At 42.5% G+C, this 9096-nt stretch overlaps 2 pseudogenes; one reads left to right on the top strand and one right to left on the bottom strand.

Annotated features, from left to right (window-relative positions):
- Positions 1-2487: 2487 nt before the first annotated feature.
- LOC111661553 (flotillin-2 pseudogene) lies at positions 2488-3139 on the bottom strand (annotated as a pseudogene).
- A 33-nt stretch (positions 3140-3172) lies between these two features.
- The window catches only part of LOC111661552 (flotillin-2-like), a 12009-nt pseudogene continuing 6085 nt past the window's right edge, over positions 3173-9096 (top strand).

Genomic DNA, 9096 nt, shown 5'->3' with positions numbered 1-9096 from the left:
AGCCCCTGTGTAAAAGTAAGGGATTAAAACATGTCAGTTCCTAATAAAGTTTGATGACAATAATTCTGTAAAGCAATTAAACAAATGATTTAGTTTAATAAAAGAAAAAATATTAACGAAGATGTTAAGATAAAGCAGTCATAAGCAAAATAGGATGTCAATTGTTAAAAAAAGTAGTTAAAATAACCTTTCTAAACAATATGGGCAAACTTTAGTAAACTAAGAAAAAAAAAATAGCTTGTGTCTTTAGTTTCAGTTACTCTGATTGGTTTACGCAGGTATCAGTCTGTGTCGCCTGTGGTAATTGGTCAGAGGTGTGGTAGAGGGCGGGATGAAGAAACAAACCCGGAACAGGGAGAAGACGTTGGCGGAGCGAGAGAGACGCAGAGCAAGCGGAAACACTGACAAAACGCTCGGTAAAAATAGCTGGTGAAAGTATCTGGAAAACAGAAGAAAAGTGTAGCGGCAGGCAGCCAGCCATGATTTTGCTTAATGACGGTTGATTCGAGTAACATGTACGAGTGTGTCCGTGCTAAGCTGAAAGCGGTCGTGCCGGACGCCATTGCTAATCGGACAGGAGTAGCTTGTCTGCGCTATGCTAACGTTTACTAGTTACAAAGTCAGAGGACACCATTGCTTGATCGGACAATAACCTTTGAGTCTGGCTGTGTCAAACTACAGTCCACGAGGACAGAAGACGTCACTGTTGATCGGAAAAGCGGTTGGTGTGCATCTTCATCCCGAGGAGGACTTTGCCGCTGCCATTTTTGCTTCTCTCATGGGATTTAGGACCTGTTGCTCAAGGACTGCCGCCAAAACTGTGAGTTGAACTTTCTTTGTTTTGCCCCGTTGAGGATAAGGATTTCACACCCGAGCATCACACGGGCCTGCAGGGTTTGATGTTAATCTGTCATGATGGAATAGTGTAAAAGGGGTGAGGTCTAAGAAATTTACCACAGAGAAGGTATTTAAATTTGTGTTTAGATATCTTGGTATATAAGTCAACTTTGATTCTTTGATGACACTGTTTAATTTTGCAATGACGATAGTACTTGCGATAAATAAAGAAATATTGAAGTTTGCATATACACCAAAACGTGGTAAAGAGGTTTTTTCCCCCCAGTTCTTACAGTTCAGGCGCTGCACCTTGAAAACCTTGCATACATGGCGTGTGTAATTAAAATAATTTTTTCTAATTCATTACCTTTCAGTCAGTCTTTTGCGATGTGTTTATTGCACATGTCCACATCGCGATGAAGATGAAAATGAGCTTAATCAGTTAACACGAGTCTTCAGTGATCCGGTCACAAGTGGACAGCTCTCAGTACGTCAGTTCACACCTGACTTTAAAATGCGTCTCCACATGCGTCTTGATTGACCACTTGTAATCGGATCTCCCTTCCTCGCTTTATTAGCAAATAACCCCTCCGTGCCCCACTCGGTCTCTCTCTCACTCACTCGCTCTCATACACACCATAGACTGAAAATAAAGATGGACGTAGCCTCTGTGATGTCACCCATAGGTTATTGAAGAGCGGTTTTGAAGCTCAAGAGTGGGCCGTTCCGTCATTGCCCTCTTGCCTATACCTGACTCCTGCCGAACTCCCTGCTAATCCAAAAATGGGCAAAGAGGACTCGGTACATGCCAGCATACACTCACCCATCTGTCACTCAAAGCAGCACACCCTCAATTATGCAGAACTTTAAGCCTTAATAAAATGTAAACGAGTTAGTTGTATAAGAATTCACCCCCGTACAGTTGTCATGAAGGAGGAAATTAGCCCTAGAGACTGATTTTGTACCAGTCTGTAGACATGTTTATTTCTACTGTAAAGTTGGGCATTTCAACATGGGGATTGACTTGCTTTTGGAGTCAGCCTTAAGCGGCCATTCAAAGAACTGTTTTTGGTTCTTCAGTGTTGGCTTCATATTTCAGCTTTGGGGCCTGCCACTTGACACAAATACACACACAACCATATTAACAACGGATCTGTCTGTCGATTGGCTAGAAACAACAACGCATACCTGTATATTTGCACATAAAGCGGTAAAGTGAGATCCGATCACAAGTGGTCAATCGAGGCGCATGTGGAGACGCATTTTAAAGCCAGGTGTGAACTGACGAACCGAGTGCTGACCACTTGTGATTGGATAACCCGAGACAGATATTAATACCAGGTCTGAACAGGGCCTATGAAACTGTGGCAGGACTAATCAGACTGCATCATCTTTAAAAACAGCATCTTAAAATATGATGTGACATGTACTGCATCTAGATGGAACTGCAGGACTCTAATCTGTAATGTAGTTCTAAAACCTACATTCATTACATTTATAACAGCCACAACCCACAACCTCCCAGCAGGGACCGCAGAGGAAGGAGAGAGCACCATCTGCCCAATCTTCCAGTACACACTCAGAGGTCTCACCAGAGTCATCACATCCAAGCTCTGCAATATATTCTTCAGATAGGAGTGATGTGTTATTTTATCCACAAGACAGAGCATCGGCCACCTTGTTGTTGGCCAGGAATTTCATGTCCATAATCTCTTTCTTACATTCTGCTTCCCATATCCCAGCATCCCTCTCTGCCTCAGCCAAACCAATGTCTGCATTCCTCTGGACAGCCGCAGTCTTCGTCTTCCCAAGAGAGCTCAGGTAATCCAGTTTATTATATGCATCCTTAATGGTAAATCTGATAATCTCGATGCCCATCCTGCCTACATCAGGAGCAGCTACCTCCCTGACCACTCTAGCAAACTGGTCCCTGTCCAGATAGATCTCCTCTACAGTCAAGGTACCTTAAATGGAGCGCAGATGTCCCTCCAAAGTCTGCAGAACCACAGCTTTGATTTCCATCACTGATTTACCCAGAAACTGCTCACAAGCCACTGCCAGCAAGTCAGGCTCTGTCATGACTTTCACCCGAGCCACCCCTGTGACAGTGATGGCTACCCCCTCTGCTGTCTCCACATCATCACATCAGGGCCGCAAAGTCATGAGCTCCAGTGTTATCCTCTGGGTGTCAGAGAGGAGCCACCAGGCCCAGCATCCCACGACGTGCACCTTATCATCAGAGACAAAAACCACCGGAGACCACCAGAGCCTCGTTTGGACCCACAGTCAAACAGTTCCCCATTCCGAGTCGACACAGAAGCGGAAAGAAAAGGTAAACCAGCGGACAGTCGACTCCAAACGAGAACTGGATCTGCAGAAAGCCTTCTTCAACCAGGATGTCGACACGAAGAAGGCAGAGACCCAGTTGGCGTATGAGCTGCAAGCTGCCAAGGAGCAGTCTGGAGGAGATTGAGATCAAAGTGGTGCAGAGGAAGCAACAGATCACAATTGAGGAGAAAGAGATCGACTGCACAGAAAAGGAGCTCATTGCTTTGGTCAAGAGGCCCGCTGAGGCCTACAAAATGCAGCAGCTGGCCAGAGGCAGAAGATAAAAACGTTGCTGATAGCTCAGGCAGAGGCAGAGAAGATCAAGATGATCAGGGACGTGGAAATGGAGGCTTCCATTATCGAAGCCATTGGTAAGGCGGAGGCTGAGAAATTGAGACTGAAGGCGGACGCCTACCAGCAATATGGAGAGGCAGCTAAGACTGCATTGGTCCTCGAGGCCCTGCCTAAGATTGCGTCCAAGGTGACAGCGCCATTAGTCAAGATTGATGAGATTGTCATCCTGAGCGGGGAGGGCAGCCTTGTGACAGGATAGGTAAACTGCTTTTTGGCTGAACTACCTGTGTCTGTTAACGCTCTCACTGGAGTGGATTTGTCAAAGATCCCATTGCTGCAGATGATGTCCAGTACTCAAGCCGGAGAACTGAGGAACACTAAACAACCAGGAGTCAGAGAACAAAAGAAGACAGGAAATTGGGACACCAAGCACCCTCCTTCACGGCAAGGAGTAAGACATGCACAGCCACACACAGCGATCTCGCTGCCACACACTGGGCCACTGGCCCTGACTCAGCTCCCACTCTCCACTATGACTCCTGCGCTAATTAGTAAGTGTGCTGTGTGCAGCCCATCTCCCCCATTTTGGAGGAGGAGTGGTACCCGGAAAAGGAGAGGGAAGGAGAGAGCAGCACACGGTACAACACCACTAGGGTTGAAACAGTATGTGAAAATGGAAAAGTCTCAATGTGGGTCACAGAGGGTTAAAGGTGGTGATATTCAGATGTGTTTCTAATTTCTGGGCCTTCCCATTTTCATACATGGGATATGGAAATCAGCCTGGATGAGTGGCATGTGTGCTGTAGAGTTGTATGTGCAGAAGCGAAATACGATACCTACATAAATGGATGTCAGCAGTTGGAAAGGGGAAGCAACTGAGCACATGGGCAAGCTTTTATAGTCTGGAAGGTCCAGGTGAACTGCATCAGCCAGTGACCCTCCAATGTCGACCAATTGCCCGCTGTGGTTGGCCAGGACAACATCCAAGACAGTGGGAGGGGTGTCACAGTAGAAACAGCTCTCAGTGTAATGCAGTCTAGTCCAACACCATCACTAACTATGCCCTCAGTGCTAAAACATAATTCACTGAACAACTCTATGATACTGTCAACAAAAACTGAGCATTATGGGCATCATAAAAGTCGACTTTATGGCAGAACAGCTGTATCAGATTGCAATAGATTGTACATGTACCAAATAAAGTGGCCACTGAGTACCAACCAATAAAATCAAAACCAAAAGAAAATACTGTGAGTGTCACATTGAGAACACATAAGCACACTCAGATGCTGTGTTGGTATATTTGAAGCTTTTTAAGCAGCAGACTGGCAGTTTCTACAGCCTCCACCTGTGTCTGTTTTATATTGAAATAAAAAAAAAAACATCAATTTTTCAAAAGGTTTGCTTGGGGTGTGTTTTTATATGGGTTAAGTCAGTTTGCTTAGTTGTTTAAGGTGGACTTCTGCCCGTGGTTCATGAGGTGACTGAAAATTAAGTGATTTACCCCAGTTTTTGAGACCAATGGGGGGTCAAAACTTAAGGAGGACTGTTGAGTTACACCAACAAAGTAAAATATTGGAATGGACACATGTTCCTTATTGAACAACATTATGATTTCCCTCACAACTGCCCAAGGCTGCTCGCCACAGGAGCGTTATTGTGGTTGGCCAGTGATGTTGAGTTCCTGGTGCTCAGTCGGTGTTCCAGTTCATCCTAAAGGTGTTGGATGGAGCTAAGGTCAGTTAAGTTCTTCCACACCGCACTGGGAAAATAATTTCTATCTGGAGATGGTTTTGTGTACAGGACAACAGGCCTCAAAGGAGACATTTTGGCATGCGACAGTATGAAAAGCACAGGTGTAAATGATAAAATGAATGATGGCTGAATTCCATTTAGTTGCCTTAGTTTCAGGGCTCTGGCATAATGCATGCTGGATGGCTGTCACACTGTCTGGGGCACTTGAATTGAACCGAGTCATCATTCATTCATCAACACCTGTGCCTTTCCTACTGCGACAAATCTGTCAGCTGTGGGAAAAAAAAGGTCTATTGTTGTGGACAGGAAAGGGGCTTTCTCCAAAATATTATTTAACGCAGAAGAATTAACATGTCTGTTAATAACAGATGGTCCTCTGTCAGGTAGCTTTCAGTTCCCTAATAGAGATGTAGAGATTCTTCAATATCAGATAGTATTATTACTATATCATTTATGGTTTTTGTCTTTACTTCCACCAAGGAGGTCATGTTTTCACCCATATCTACTTGTTTGTCAGTATGAAGTACTGAACTGATTAGCACCAAACTTTGTGGCTGGTAATGAGCCCACAAAATTTTGGCGCAGTTCTGGTTAAAGGGGCAGGTCCAGGATTTATTTATCCCTTTCCTAAACATTGGGAGGTAGGGGCATTTTTCAACACATAAAAAAAACTGTCATATATATCCTTGGCAGAAGTATGCTCTCCACTGAGTGCCATTTTAGTTTGCCATGTAACACCAGAGGTATGTGGAAAGGGGTCTCTGTTTGATTCTATAGTGATTACATATACCGTCTTTTATTTGAAAGTCAGTGCAGTGCGGAACCTTTAAAAGTTTTGTTAAAAATGCACTTTAGTACCAAAACTCTCCCCTAGATAATTACGTATTTTCATTCTGTGCCCCTGCAGCAATGACCACCATTTTCCACATAATCACACATACACACTAGGGGAGCCCTCAGTCGAGACACAGCCTGGTTTTAAAATCCCATTGATCCAGGGCAAAATGAGTGTGAGGCACTCAGGGCAGAAAGAGGAGAGGGATGCCATCACCTGCTTAGGCCCTCTCTCTGTGCCTCATCTTTGATGCCCACATTGCTGTTTTTAAGAAAAAGAACTTGAGTTTGAACAGGCGAGCTGGAAACCAAAAGAAAAAAAATACATCTGAGTGTATAATTCACTGTATCCAGGAGGCATCTATCCTATTTAAGCCAGAGCTCTAGGCTTCCTACTATAGGACGTTAATCGCTTAATCTTCGCGTCACTTCCACCGCCACTGCTCTCAATTATTCCCAGGGTGCTCCACTTGCCATACAGCTATTTTCAAGCTGCAGCCTGCCAGCCTTTTGTGTGCCTTCTGGAGATATCAACAATGGGAGTAGACAGGGACGTGAAGAAAAAAAAAAAAAAAACAGGCTATTGATTCAACCTATCTCTTACGCCTTTTCAATTGCCTTTAAGTACTTGTGGCGCCTGTCAGGGTATGGACTTGTTCAGGGAATCACTTAATTCCAGACAGCAGCCATTGTGTAATGTAAGAAAATGAGATGCCTCTTTTGCAAGAATAAAAAACTAACAAAGGTGGAAACTTAGCTGCTCTGGGCAATCATCTCAAAAGTTCTCTTCTAAATAAACTGTTGCCAAGATACATAAGAGCCTGTCTTTGTTATGAAACAGCAATTTTGTCCCATTAGTGTCAAGTGCAGACACTGTCACTCTACTGTATGCTTGAATTACCATCTGAGCTTTGAAGCGGACTGTATGCAAGGTTTTCAGCAGGTATAACACTAGCGTACATTCATTTAATGATGACGTGTTTTCCAAGCAATATCTGATTTACATACGTTTAATACCATAATTTGTTTACTGTAAAGTGTTTGTTTATAGCAGTGGCAAGTTGATTTAGTGCAGAATACTTATAGCTCTATATATTAACTCCTACAAGGCATGTTTATCTGCTACTAATTTTATTTGCGAAAAACACTAAATGGAGAAAATGTAATTTCTGCCTGATTTCACCGGAGGGGTTTTTCTCCTGTCTATAAATTATAACACTCTTAACCTGGATTTATAGTTGCTGCAAAGGGTTAATGGCCTGCAGTAGATACCATCTGAACAGCATACGCTTTGATTTGTGGTTCAGCATCAGATTTCACTCTCAACCACAGTACTAGATGGACGTGATCAGGCTGTATCATGCTATAATTATCCTGATTACCTACAGTAACTGTGTTCACAGTCTTTCATTTTCTGGATATGAGCAACAGTGCGAATGTGCGCCTTGTTTCTTCAGCGACTGTGAGAGCATATTTACATCAGTCACTGTGATAGAGATGGTTGCAGTAAGGTTTTGCAGTGGATGTGTGTTAATGTAAAGGAGAAGACTACTGTGCTACTGTGATCCCCATATTGTATTGCTATAGAGTGGCTATGCGTACAGGCTAGCTGTAATATCTGTAACTTCTTACATGCAACTATAAATCAACCTTTATACGATGCAGAAGCAAGCCCCCATCTTGACTTTGATCTTAAGATGTTTTCTTATTCTCAAAATCAGACTCGGGTTTATTACCAAGTAGGTTTTCACATGAGAAGAATTTGTTTTGGTGCATAATAATAAACAAAGAAGAAGAAGATAAAGAATAGAAGAATAGAAAACATAGAAGATGAAACTAGAAAAAACATTAAGCAAAAGCATTTACTGCAGTCAAATACCTTAAATATTAACATTTATTTTCAATGAAATATTTACAGTAAAAATATGGGGCAGATCCAGGATCTTTGTACAGTTTGGGGCAGATATATATGATAATCTGGATCCGACAGACGTGTGTAGGATTGTTTGGTCTTGGTGGACGTATGCGCTCCACTAAGTGCCAATTTAGTTTGTAACAACCAAGCGTCCCCATTTAGATGTGTATTTTTTTTTTTTTTTTTCTTCTCACAGTTGTTATCATGATTTCAGGAAATGTAATTTTGGTCTTGGTTGTGACTTGGTCTCTTCACCCATTTGACCTCTGTCCTCACTGGATCTCAAAACTGCTCAGACTTATCTTCGATATGAGTGGTTTTGACTACAGCCCGTCACAGAGGTCTTGAGGAGGAGGTTTGGGTCAACGGTTGGAGTCGTTCATGTCGCATGTTGTTAGGTTTAGGCTTTTAAGATAAGGGAAAGACAGTGGTTTTGGAGTGGGGGAATTGCAGTGTGGCCCATTTTGGTAGTTTCGCTCATAATCTCTATCAGTTGTGATACTCACCAAGTTAATACAGTGTTGGACAATGAAGTCCCACTGGTCAAGAAACTCGAGCTGTCAGATTATTTATAAACCACTTTGTTTCAAATTGCCAGGGTGCGACTTACACTGTGGCTTTCTGGTAGGTCATAAAGCATAAAAAAACAAAACAGTGACATATAGTTGATAGGCCCATATATCTGAAATACAGCGTTTTATTTAAGCGTATTGTTACTTACATTACTGACGGCAGATAAAACATTAGACTTCAATTAGACTTTATGAATTTCTTAGTAATCATTTATCAGTCACTGAAGTATTAGAAATATTAAAGTTTAATTAGTTTTCCAAGATCCTCTAAACTCAAAATCCTGTTGCTTCTGGGGGAGATCAAGTCTCTGTTGGGTGTGCTAACTGTTGGTCAGTCAGTTCTGGTGATAATTTTACTTTCCTCTCAAATAAGTGATTCAGCTCAGAGTTTATTTACTAACTGTCTGAACATCTGACTGTTTGTGTTTCCTGTGCTGCAGATTTCAGCAGTTCAGTGTTATTATCACTATACGACACATTTTGCTGAACAGGACCAAAGTTATAAATGATCAGAATTATCTTGTTTATATTAAAACAGTCACTGTGTGTCATCTTGAAATC

This window comes from Seriola lalandi, unplaced genomic scaffold (genome assembly GCF_002814215.2).
Source record: "Seriola lalandi dorsalis isolate HSWRI2012SDOR001 ecotype SW California unplaced genomic scaffold, Sedor1 jcf7180002054544, whole genome shotgun sequence".
Taxonomy (NCBI): Eukaryota; Metazoa; Chordata; class Actinopteri; order Carangiformes; family Carangidae; genus Seriola; species Seriola lalandi.
The sequence above is the reverse complement of the archived record's forward strand: the minus strand, read 5'-3'. Positions and strand labels throughout refer to the sequence as shown.